The 13,468-nt window shown below is 38.5% G+C and overlaps 1 protein-coding gene across 2 annotated transcripts in view; it reads right to left on the bottom strand.

The window, feature by feature from the left end:
* The window catches only part of CCNH (cyclin H), a 264,197-nt gene that overhangs the window by 105,804 nt on the left and 144,925 nt on the right, over nt 1-13,468 (bottom strand). Inside the window, exon 8 of one of the 2 annotated variants that reach the window (XM_069880013.1) lies at nt 2,575-2,584. The exons of the other annotated variant lie outside the window; for it this stretch is intronic. The gene's annotated coding sequence lies outside the window, so the exon portion shown is untranslated. Of the gene's footprint in view, nt 1-2,574; nt 2,585-13,468 lie in introns of those variants that run through there. 2 annotated transcript variants of the gene reach the window in all.

The following is a 13,468-nucleotide window of genomic DNA, read 5'->3' as shown; positions in this document are numbered from 1 at the left end:
GATTATGTTATAATATGAACGTAGGGACTTGAGAACCAATTGTATCTTTTATAATGCTTGGTAAAAACTTTATCTCCATTGATATTTATACTTCTCACTAGCATGTCTTGGTGTCATAGGATATCAAACCTTTCCAAGTATTGCTTCCCCTGGCACTAAGAATTATGCCTTTTTCTGTTCACATGGTCGTTCTCAGTTACTGGACAGACATTCTTTATTTCGTTAAAGATACATTAAATATGTGTTTTACAAAAAATGTATATATTTTGGGGTTCTTGATTACACTGCAACCCAAAAGCTTCTAATATTACAACTAAATATGATTTATAGTTAATACTAAAATATTTTGCTTGCAATTTGTTTCACTTGATTTAATGTGCCATAGAGATTATTGAAAGCAGTTTGCTATATTTGGTGCAGTATTTATCATTTAAGTTCATTGTTATACATGCAAAACTACAAAATAATTGTGGGAGTATATTTGAAATTTACTTTCTATATTACAGAGTAATTTTATTTGTATGCTTTATAAAAAAGATTTCACAAACATGTTCTTGGATAACATTTTGTCAAAGAAATCTAGGAATGTGTAGATTCATGCAGGAAATAGAGATATAATTTCTGGAGTAAATACTTCACATAACATTCTAAAAAAAGGAATAATTCAAATAAAGTGCAATATTCCATTTCAGCCTCTATCAGTGAAAATATGGTGCAATTACTGAAATAGATGGATCATACAATTTTGTCTTTAGTTAAACAGAATGATCTGATTTACAGGTGCAGTGAAACCTAAATGTAATGCAGCTTTTATTTCTTATTTATGTCTCCATCAACAAGCAAACTTGCAAACTTCTGTTTCAAAATCAGGATTTTCTTTAACTTTCATTAGCACAGCTGATCACAAAATCTGTAGTTTATGAGACACTTGGTGATGCTCTGCAGAGAGCTGGCTGATTTTATAGTTCTGGCTCTCCTCTCATTTCCAAACTGCTACACTTCACTAAAGACATTAAATACAAGTATGTTAAAGGCTTTCCAGTGTTATTTTCCATGTGAGCAGTCACTACATAGCGGTTATTCAAATGCCGATTCACCATCAAGCTGGTCTGCACACAAACGTATGAGAGAAGAAGTGGTCTAAAAAATAATCTCATTTAAAATGTGGCTCAAATTAGGGGAAAAGTTTAAAACACACTGTTCTCGAGTATTGTTACTACTCTACTTCATTTTCAATGTAGCCAGCATTTTCCTGTGGTGAAAATGGGCTGCTTTTTTGTTCTTACTTTTTTCTCTCTGTAATGTACTTGATTTCTTTTTCACACTGCTACTCCATTTCCACAACTCCCAGATCATTTAGTCTTTGGCTTCTGAGCTGAGACTGCAAATAAGCTTGCCAGTTTGTTCTCTCTTTTGGCAGCACTTACACTAGGAACCACGCTTAGACCACCAAGTCATTCCACACAGACACTGAATAGCTGCCAGATGGTAATAATGTTCAGTCATTACCAAGCAGGCTTGCTTCAGATTGAATAGCTAGCATGAATTTGTCTTGCTAATTATTTAAAAAGTTACAACGATAAGATTAAAAATTTAATAAAGAAAGTTATTAAATATTTTAAATTTGTATTATGAATTCAGATTGCTGAGATTTTCTGTTTAAATTTTCTCCAGATATTATTTTATAAAATCAGATTTTTCTGCGTGGAAGTATCAGATTTGAAAACCAAAACCAAAACAAAACTCCCCCAAATGAAACAGAGCACAAATAATGCAAAATTGAAATGACTCCCTGAATGCTCTTAGAAACCTCTTCCTAATGTCTTTCTGCAACAAGAAATAAGATTAGCAAAAGTCAAGAGAAAAAGCTACTATCTCAGAGCCTCAGAGTAAGCTAGTTCTTTGTATCACTATTAGAAAGAGCTTACATATGGACTGCTGAAAATTTTTCAAGTTTGATTTCATCTTAAATCCAGTTTTGTGTGAGAATTTAACTTTTTTGTTTGTCACTCTTGATTAGGATGAACCCTTTCTCAAGACACATATTTTCTTGCTCAGAAGAAACTTAATTTTCTGTCCACTCAGAAACCTCAGCATTCATCCCATTATCCTCCCCTAAGGTGTTTTTTAAAATAAGAACGTGGAGTTTGTAATTTGGATTTTTTTTTAATTAAAACAGTCTTATCTCCTTTAATAAGAACTTTCACACGTAAATATTCATGAATTGGTATTGATGGTATCTTTGGTAGTAAGCTTCCTTCAATTAGCTAAAAAAATCTTTATTCAGAGAACACATAATTGCATACAGGTTTATTCAGTTGCACATATGCAGACTTTAAATCTCCATATAGGTTTTCTCCATCCCTGGAAACATAAAGACAAAATTGTTCCAAAGGTTTTTCCCAGAAGAGGGCACTGCTGTCCTGAGGCTCCTTAGACAGTACAGCCTACGATAACTGCATTTGAAGAGGCATTTAGTTCAGTGCAGTAACCTATAAGTGAAAAAAAAATACCTTTCCTCTATTCTTAGAACTCTCTTAAAAGTTGTTCTCTGTCTAAATTAATACATTCTTCTTTTCCTCTTCTTTTGCAGTCTCACTCAGTCTGTTACATTCCCATCTTGTTCTGTCAAATTTGTGCCTTCAGACAATTTTTCAGTATTTTAGGAAGAGGAAAAACTGCCAAACACCTTTCAGCATCTCCTGATAGTAGAAAACTTTCGGCTACAAACTTTCAGAAAATGTAATGTGGATATTTTTCACTGCTCTCTAGAGTTCATGGTGTCCTGCCCTATTGCAGAAGGTCATCCTGGGGGGAGTACACAAGGGATGCAATCCATGCACTTCACAGTGCAAATTTAAAAGTAATTCTATCCCAATTCTACTTTTATCCTCTAAAGCATGTGGGTACCTTTTAGTTCTCAGATTATGAGATCTTCACTGTCAAGTATTTATCTTGCAAAGAACTAGATATTTCTTTCATGCTTTGCCAGTAACAGTGAATAATTATTTCAAGAACAACCGCATTAGGAAAAGGTTTCGAATGGATCATAGTGTCCTTTTGTAAGAGGACACTGTTATGTGTCAAATTACCTACGTGCAGCTGCTTCATCTTCCGCTGGCTAGAAGAACACGCTAGTTAAATATGAAGAGCTTTGAAACAAAAAATACCACTTTGCCATATTATTAATCAATTCTAGGATTTTTAGATATAAATGTATCTTTGAAGCAAAATATGTTTAGTTCATCAAATATTTGTTTAACTTCTTAATAATAATAGCAACAATAATTCAGACTAGTATTACCTTTCTGTTTCAACTCTTGAAGATGCCTGTAAATTTCCATGATTGCAGAGACCATTTTTCAGGGCAGGCAGAAAATAAATACAAATGGGAGACAGCTGATTGTCTTCCCATGATTCTCACAAAGAGTGTCTGGGCATAACTTGGAAGAAGTCCACAACATGCTTATATAGGTTTTCTCCATTAAATGACTGGTCAGGTTTAAGTACAATTGCTGCCATCTTTGTTCTTCCATCATAATCTAAAAAAAAATTGAATTTATTGTGACAAGTACAAATGGGAGTGAGTTTCGTATGGTGTTTGGAGGGATTTAGCATTGGTCAGAGCAAATATTTATATACTGTGCAATACCTACCTTATCTTCTCTAACATTTTTTGGCATAAGTTTCATGATACTTAGGAAACTTTAAGTTAAATTCAGTGCTTTTTTCAATTAAGAGGTCTCTAACCTCTTTTTTTTTTTAGGAATTCTATATGGCTGGCAGCTTGTTACTAGGTTGACTTTCTACCTTGCTCAGTCTTAGCAGTGGTAGCATGGTGGCCTGGTGAAATCACAGTCACCATCAGTTCAATAAAACGCTGAATGCACTTCCACAAAGACTAGTGCAAAAGATGGACACAGACACATATGAGGCTGTATTTGGTCTGTATCAAGTCTAGTGGCTGCTCTACACTGTAAAAGCTCTGCTGAGTGTTTTCTGCTCTGTGCCACAGACAGGTTTGTGACAGACAAGGGAACTGCCTCACAGTAAATTACAAGCAGTGAATTATGTTTGACGTGGAAACAGAAACAATACCCTTTCAAAGAAGAGATAAACAGTTTGTGCTTTCTCTTTATTCAAACACAAGTGAAAAATTCCAAATAGAGAAAACATCTAAACTGGAAGAAATTAGTTGCCATGTTTAAATCTGTTTAGAATAAAAGAGCAGCTTTGAGGTATGGCCAAGGAACCGAAAATATAAAATATCTATGTTCATTTTTCACGAAAACTAACTTGCAGTTGCTTAATGGGTCGTATGCTATAAAGTTGTTTTGGAACTATTTGGGGGTCAAGTTGATTCAGAAATATGATAGACTGTGCTATCTAGATTTCATTAAGAGTAAAACCAAGAATGAATGTGGTTCTTAAGCTCTTGAGGTTTTGTTTTGATGTGCAATTCACTGCCTGAGAAAGCAATAGTCCTTTGAGGAGTTCTTGTCAGCTCCAACTGTAGGTGAAAATGAGATATGCTTCCCAAGTTAGGTTACAGTTTTATTTGTATGCACTTGAGGATACAGTCTCTCACAAATTAACATATTGGCACCTGACAGCCAGCTGCTGATCAACCATTCAGATTATGACATTTTACTCATTTTATATCCATATATCCTCTTTCTTTGAATCCTTTCTGTCTCCCATCTCTCAGTGCTAAGTAGCAGCTTGTCTGTTGGTAGCTGCTTCTTCATGTAACTAACTCCTTTCAATACTAAACTTTTTTCTGCCTTCATTCAAAGGTAACAGAATAGTTACTCTGCACAGCAAGAAACTTTGCTTTACTCAACATGAATATATCCTCTGAACAATTTTCCACATCTTGTATTTTACTTGCCTACCGCATGGAATTGTATATTTTTATGAAGCACCATATGTGATTTGGAACATTCCTATTACAAATATATATATCTTCTAGGACTGTACTTACAAGATAGTTGCAGGTGTTTTCAGACATATCATCTTTTAATATGCCTACCATCAGATGAAAGCCTGTATTTTAAGAGAAGTCTTGTAGTTTATGACTTTGTACATCTCACATCCATGTTATGAGTTTTAATTCATCTCTATGTTTCATTACACAATTTTAGCATGCTGCGTTAACTAAACTCAACATTTTGCTGAAAAAAACATTTCAAAGCACTGCACGAAAGCCCAAATTGCATCTACAAAAAGGGCCGCAGGGAGGATCCAGGGAACTCCAGGCCTGTCAGTCTGACCTCAGTGCCAGGGAAAGTCATGGAGCAGGTGATCTTGAGTGCTATCATGAAGCACATGCAAGAGAACCGGGTGATCAGGCCCAGTCAACACGGGTTCACAAAAGGCAGGTCTTGCCAAACTAACCTGATCGCCTTCTATGACAAAGTGACTCGGCTGCTGGATGAGGGAAAGGCTGTGGATGTATCTTTCTGGACTTCAGCAAAGCCTTTGACACAGTTTCTCACAGCGTTCTGCTTCAGAAACTGTCACCTCTGGGCTGGACAGGCGCACACTCTCCTGGGTGGAAAACTGGTTGGCTGGAGGGCCCAGAGAGTGGTGGGAAATGGAGTGAAATCCAGCTGGAGGCCAGTGACAAGTGGGGTTCCCCAGGGCTCAGTGCTGGGTCCAACCCTGTTCAATGTCTTCATCAATGACCTGGATGAAGGCATCGAGTGCACCCTTAGCAAGTTTGCAGATGACACTAAGCTGGGTGGAAGTGTCGATCTGCTGGAGGGTCGGGAGGCTCCAAAGGGATCTGAACAGGCTGGACCGCTGGGCTGAGTCCAATGGCAGGAAGTTTAACAAGGGCAGATGCCGGGTCCTGCACTTGGGGCACAACAACCCTGTGCAGCTACAGACTAGGAGAAGTCTGTCTAGAAAGCTGCCTGGAGGAGAGGGACCTGGGGGTGTTGGTTGACAGGGACTGAATATGAGCCAGCAGTGTGCCCAGGTGGCCAAGAAGGCCAATGGCATCTTGGCTTGGATCAGAAACGGCGTGACCGGCAGGTCCAGGGAGGTTATTCTCCCTCTGGACTCGGCACTGGTGAGACCACTCCTCGAATCCTGTGTTCAGTTCTGGGCCCCTCACCACAAGAAGGATGTTGAGGCTCTGGAGCGAGTCCAGAGAAGAGCAACAAAGCTGGTGAGGGGGCTGGAGAACAGGCCTTATGAGGAACGGCTGAGAGAGCTGGGGGTGTTTAGCCTGGAGAAGAGGAGGCTGAGGGGAGACCTCATTGCTCTCTACAACTACCTGAAGGGATGTTGTGGAGAGGAGGGTGCTGGCCTCTTCTCCCAAGTGACAGGGGACAGGACAAGAGGGAATGGCCTCAAGCTCCGACAGGGGAGATTTAGGCTAGACGTTAGGAAAAAATTCTTTACAGAAAGGGTCATTGGGCCCTGGAACAGGTTGCCCAGGGAGGTGGTTGATTCACCTTCCCTGGAGGTGTTTAAGGCACGGGTGGATGAGGTGCTGAGGGACATGGTTTAGTGTTTGATAGGAACGGTTGGACTCAATGATCTGGTGGGTCTCTTCCAACCTGGTTGTTCTGTGATTCTGTGATTCTGTGAAGTTGATACTATTTATTTCCCTACATGTAAGTGTGCATTCTGTTGAAGAACAGAAAGGACAGAGCAGGAAACTACTACTACTTTGTATTCTCAAACTATAGGGAATGTCATACTTTTCAAGCTTACACTGTAAATATTAACTTCTTGGACACAGTCCATCGCACAAACGATCTCTGATCTCCACAACTTCTCTACAATGGCAACATTTTCTCCCTTCTGCCTGTTGGAAATATTTTTTTAAATAATGTAGATATCAGCTAAGAAATTTTTATTCTATACATGGCTATATACTACTTTAATGTGGACTGTGTTTTGTGCTTCTCTGGAGCACACTATTGCAACTGCTTTTGGCTCTGTACTGGTGTGGAAACACACTTTGGAAGCCATGGCCCTCCAAACACCAAATCTCTAGAGTGTGCGGCATATTCCTAGTGGACATCACTCCTGCTGACTGTATAAGTACCATTTCTACCAAGGGTAAGACTTCCATTGACTTCAGTAGAATTGGCTCAGAATACCTTTTAAATTGTTTTTTTTATTATTTTGAATCTATGATAGGTACTGGATTATTCCTGGCTTATTATACAGTCTGTTCCTGAGGTTAAAAGTGTTTTCTATCTTGTAAAGATTTTTAGTATTTTTCCTTCAACATATGTATGCAGATGTTTTCAAACATTTTTTCCTAGCTGTATATCTGCCTCTTATATTTAATCAACATTATTGTTTTTTACTCTAAATGTGAAAAGCGGAATAAAAGCTCGTACTACCGTAATAATCTTAAATAATCTACAGTACTGTGCAGATGCATAAATAGGCATGTATTGTATAAATATGTTTTGTAATCATATTTAGTGGCTCTTTGTTATTCCTGTGGTCCCGTTGTAAGTAGGGAAAACAGGTGCAGAAGAGGAACTGGCGTTGCTGCAGATAGGATGCATGCTTTATAACAAAAGCAAAAGCATATGAAAAATATTGAATTTATAAAAAGTGTTGCCCTAAGCCCCAGCCAATTTTACGGGATGATTCTCTGTTCCAATTCGAAAATTTACTGCCACTACTGTCTCACATTATATCAAGTGATGACTTCAGAATTATCTAAAAAAGAAGTGTAAAAACCTGCAAATTTTTTCTAATTGTGTTGTCAAACTGGGCATATTGTCAGTTTCACTGAGAAACCAAGAATTTTTGTCCTGTTTATGAAATAATTGCAATGAGGAAGCAAGATCTTTTCAAGAAAGAAAATAATCATTCTTTTGCTTGATTTATATATTAGCAATCAATAATACATTATCAGAAATAATTAATAATTGGTACTTTATTTTGCAGTATAGAATTCTGCTACATGCCATCTGTAGTAAGCAGGTGCTTTCTTGTACGCTTTCCTGCTCTCTATAATTTTTGCCTTTCGGCTGCTTTTTATTTATTGGTTGTCTGGCTAATTGATTGGTTGGTTGATTTGATTACATTTACCCTTGAGGGGGTTTTTTTCAGTTTTAATGGTAAACCTGAAGGAATAGCATGTTTTGATCACGTGTGTTATTAAACCCAATTTTGATCCAGCTGCCTGTCTGATTGGGAGAGTTACTTCATGCCTAATATTGTCCCTTCTTCAGCACTTAGCCCTCAGGAAGAATCAATGAGGTTTATTATATTTTTTTCAATATAGATGGTAAGAGTCTAGGATTTAAAGTAAATCCCAGGACCTTCAGAGATTGTAAGCATAGGAGAAACTGTTACCTTGTTTCATCCCTGGTATAAAAACATTGCAGACCTTCTCTGCATTACCTTGACTTTTAGAATACCTTTTATTTAAAAGTTGTAGGGTTCTTTTTAAAAACCTTCCTCCAGATACATTGTTTGTTAACTTCTATGAGGTGCTGTGTTCAAAATTTAATTCTGATAGGCACATGGCTGCCAAGTAAGCTTCCTTATTTAGTCAGAGAGCAGCGTCTAGAGTCTCTGCACCAAGGAATCTGAGTGTGCCTCCTAGTTCCCAAATCCATGCTCTTTCTCAGTTTCAGGCATGCTGGTTGTGATCTAGAGCACACTCCAATGAGTTCCTCACCTAGGTAGCCTTTGTCCTGAGCAACGCCAGGACTGCCATGCCCTGGCATGTAGCAGTACAAGGATGTAGCTGTTGGTTTTATTAGTCTGCACAGGTCTCTTTCACTGTGGAAGAAGCTGTGTGGTACACTAGAGATTACGCGTGATACACTTTCATAAGATACTTGATCCTGACAGGATACAGCACTTCCCCTGATCCACTTCAGCTGGCATCCTCAGCTTCCTCAGCTCAGCCACACAATCCTGTTTTCCCCTCTCTTTACCAACTGCCTATTAAATATCAATATCTTTTCCATGAAGTCTTGTTACTGAGCCAAGTAAAAAAAATTGTCCCTGTCTTTTCCTGCAGGAGAGACTTTTACATAACTAATCTGGCCTAGCTAGTTACCTTTTTGGGTTTTTTGATGCATGGACTACTGACATAATGTTTGCACATACTTGAGTTCTGGCAAACAGCTTTCCTCCTGGCTTGTTTCCTCTAATACCTTTCTGGCTTTGACCCCTACCCTGCATCCGGCCCACACAATAATAGGTCTCTGTTCAAACCAGCTGGTGGATCCTCTCAGATGTTCCCTTACTGCTAGTTCTTACACCAATCTCTGACCAGTGGAGCTGGAGATCATTTAAACCTCATGCTTTTCTGTGGTAGGTAGGAATACTTCTTGTAACCTCCCTTCAGTAACTTCCTAACTCCCAAGTATAAAATTAAGAAAATTAACCAATCTTTTCCATTATCATTGAGAAACAAGCATTGCAATATAACAAATATTTTCATACTTGCTTTTCTGCTGCTGCTCTGTTTGGTAACATTTTTTGTCCTAATTCTGATCATAATTTAGCTTCCATGTTCTTCAGAACTGTTATCCTTGGGGCAACCAAGATTTTTCACCACACTGAAGTATAATGGCTTTACACAGATAAGTTCATCATCATATACACAGCCATGGAACAAAATGTGCCTTTCGAACACCTCTTCAGAAAAAAAAATAAACAAACAAAAACTCATTCAGTATTTTTAAAGCCATACAAAAATTAATTATCAGCCATTACAGACTGAATAGAGTGGCCTTCTCTTAACAAGTAAATACTTTGGAACTGCACAGTACAGGTGGTTAATCATTTAAGCTGGTTCATGCTCTCATTTGATCATTGAATCCGATAAAGCTTTTAGTGCTTATACCTTTTCCTTACCGACCTGCCAGTTGCCTAGCACTCAGATGAAAAGCTAACAAGCTTGTCTTTACAGAGGAATTCGTGTTAGTATCCAGGTATAACTGTCCCATCCTACCAGGATTGTTTTGATGTAACCACTACTTTGCTGATATAATCTTGATTGCTATCATAAAATTACCAGGTACACAAGACCCAAATTTTGTGTGCATTAGGAAAAACCTATGAAACATTAAAAATACTATTCCACTGAAAAATGGGTATATCTTTATGACTTAACTAATATAAAGTTTCAAGCTGTGGTTGCAAACAAGAACTTACACTGGACTAGTTACCAGAAGTAGTGACAGAGCTCTCCTATGTGCATTGGGTTTTCTAAAATTACACAAAATTTCTTCTTGCTTCCAGAAGATTTCTTCTTCAAAATAAAATTTTCTCCTAGGTGGTGAAAATAGACTAAAAAAAAAAAAAAGAGAATATCCTTTAAAATATGTCTTATCTTACTCAAATTTGTGACTCAAAAAGATCCAAAACGCAAGTAATCAACCTTATTCTCAAGGTTTGCTAAAATTCCCACAATGCATTTGTACTTTCTGACACCAATTAAACCTGACTTCTCAAATGCCTATGTGAATGCCCTTTTAAGATTTTGGTGTAGGTTACAAATATGACTTGAAATCTACAGAATATATGCAGGGGTATCAGTGAGACACAGACCTCAAGTCGTGTTATATTGGATCCATACAAAAATTGGTGCCTGTTCTAAGTGTTAAAAAATATGCATAGATCTTAGCTAATTTTTTGCAGACTGGAAAAAGTGATAAAAAATGAGAAAAATTGCAGAAGTCTGTTGGGAGACATAATATTTGAATCAATTACCAAATGGAATTAGTCACCAAATAATAAATTCTTACAGCATTCTCAAGTTAAGGAAACCTCACTGGAAGGTGTATATTACCTAATTCAATGCACCTGCTGATGCCAAGAAGAGAAGCACTGATGTGGTACAAGGGAAGAGCGAGATACATAATAGCCTAAAAAACTCACCAGAGCTGAGTAAATGCTAAGCAGCCAGAAAGAGCTCTTAGATGAGTGATCACAGCAGCTTTTGGGAAATCTGTCAAAGGAAGAAGAGCAAATAATTATAAATGTACTGCCTGCATTAATAATTTTGCTGCAAAAAGTATTATGTTTGGAATGTACAGACAGAATAATTTTCTCAGTATTTCTCTCCTCTATCCTTCAGTCTTTACCTCACGAGTATATCTCCTTAGTCTCTCAGCTTCTTCAGTCTTTTTGCCTGTAAGGCTGTTTAATCCTCTTGTCTGCTTTGTGTGGGGAAGGATGTCCATACCCTTCACAGGTGACTGCAGATCAACTGCACTCACAGTGTTCCCTCACCACAAATCAAGAAAGGGAAAGCATCTGCAGGGCCACTGTGCCACTCACCTGCTATATGCAACAGGATTCTACAAAACTGTTTGAATTTACTAGAGGAAGGATTCCAGTTTTCTTCCCAGTGAAGCAGAATTATAGAATCACAGAATGCTTTGGTTTGGAAGGGACTTCACAGGTCGTCCAGTTCCCACTCCCTTGCAGTGAGCTGGTATATCTTCCACTTGAGCAGGCTGCTCAGACTCCCATCAAACATAACCTTGAATGTTTACAGGGATGAGGCTTCTACCACTGCTGTTGGAAACCTGGTCCAAAGTTTTATCACCTTCACTGTAAAAAAATTCTTCCTTATATACGGTTTAAATCCCCCCATCTCTTAGTTTAAAACCACCACTCCCTAGTCCTGCACAACTGGCTTCGCTAAAAGCAAGAGAGGTGAAGCATCATTATTCAGAGCAGTCTCAGAGGACAAGTTTTCTTCCAAGGCCCAGGCACCTGATCTGGCCGTATTTCTTTTTAGTGAAGACCCATGAAATTCTGCCACTATGGAATTCAAGCAGCTGTTAGAGACTGACTTTATTTGCCTTAAAAAAAATGTGTGAAACTTTACCTCCCTTCAGGACTGGGATATTCTTGATCTGTTAATCTTCAAGTATAGCCCTGTTCATAGTGGAGTGGAAGAGGAATCACCTTGAAGTGTTCCACCTCCTGCACACATGATGCTTTGATATCCCGGAAAAGCCCTGAAAGGAGTTTGTCCCATCTTCTTGCCATGCTCTTCTAACACTTTTGACACCAAATTTGAAGAGAACAAAAAATACTGCTTTCTTTCCCACATGAATCTTCTGCTGAAGCAATTATTGACCCTTCTTTCAGGCTCCACTCTCCTTTTAATGTTTCTACTTCTCCATTTTGGAATAGCATATGCTATTTTCTGAGCCATTCCTTTTTAAAGATGTTATTTGACTAACCTGCGCAGCAACGTAAGCAGCTGAGTTTGTGTTTGTAACCTACTGTGTGGTGAATATGCTCCAATGATTGTTGTGGCTAGTGAGAAGCAGCGCTGTTAGAGGATTTTCTCTTTCAAACTCATATGGGGAGCTGGACGTGAACTGGCACTGTTCCATTAATTTAGTAGATACACAAGTTTTAGGGCTAGAAGGAGACATGATCAGCATGTCTGGCTTCCTGTGTAAAAGACACCTCAAAAACTCACAAAGTGACTCCTGTGTCAAGTTCCATAACACGCACTGGAACTGGAGCCTGTACTGCCAAACAAAAAAGAAGTAATCTGCTCTTGTTGTTTAAACTGTTGGGGGATGAAATATTCTCCATGCTCATTCCACCTAGTTAGTTGTTACAGTGATTGATGCACCTGTTTGTTAAAATATGTATGTAATAGGCAATTCGTATTTTTCCCACTTGAAGTGATTGTTTTATTGTCAGCCAGGTAAGTATCAGAAATTTTCTAATGCAGACAGGAGGACCAGGGTCTAGTCACTTCTGACCTTGTAAGCATTTCATTATCAGCTGAAGAAGTTGACCCATTATATTGTGTCTTGACTTAAAAAGATGCTTCATTGCCTGTACCCCAACAAGCGAAACTTATGTCCCATAGGGTGGCAAGCCCCAAAACACAAGTATTTAACTTTGTAGATGGAAAGGAGACTGATGTATGTGGCTTGTGCAGAGACTGTTCTTGTGAAGTGAATTTGCCTAAGAGACTCACAATTAGCTTGGCAGCATACTTACCTTTGTACTGATGCATGGCAGAGATGCATCTCAGCAGAAGACGACAATTTCTCAATAGTCCGTTTGAATGGCAAATCAAGCTCCTGTTAGTTTAATTTCAAACTGTGTTAAATATGAAAGGATGACATTACAAAAAAATTACATGCTTTCTATGCCTGTCCTATAAGTGTCCACAAAAAAACCCAAAGATGCTGAAAATCTTCAGATTCAGGACTGCAGCCTTGGGCCTGTGATTAGAAGTCAGACAGTGCCAAAGGGGAGGAGGCTTGTGGCAGAAGGGAGATTTGTCCCCTGTGCAGCTTTAGAGGAGGCAGAGGGATTTGTGGGAGGAAAAGGGAGGCTTGAGGTCTGGTGTGCTTGATAATAGCTGTTGGAGAAGGAAACTGGGAAGAAAATTAGGGTTTCCTCAGGCAGCTGGCTGTTGGAAGAGAGTTCCTAAGGCAGAAGTAGCTTTTTGTGTATGATGCTGGAGGGTATCAAATCCCAG

Source organism: Phaenicophaeus curvirostris, chromosome Z (assembly GCF_032191515.1).
Source record: "Phaenicophaeus curvirostris isolate KB17595 chromosome Z, BPBGC_Pcur_1.0, whole genome shotgun sequence".
In the NCBI taxonomy this organism is placed as follows: Eukaryota; Metazoa; Chordata; class Aves; order Cuculiformes; family Cuculidae; genus Phaenicophaeus; species Phaenicophaeus curvirostris.
Note: the sequence above shows the minus strand (reverse complement) of the source record. Positions and strands in the feature narration are given on the sequence as shown.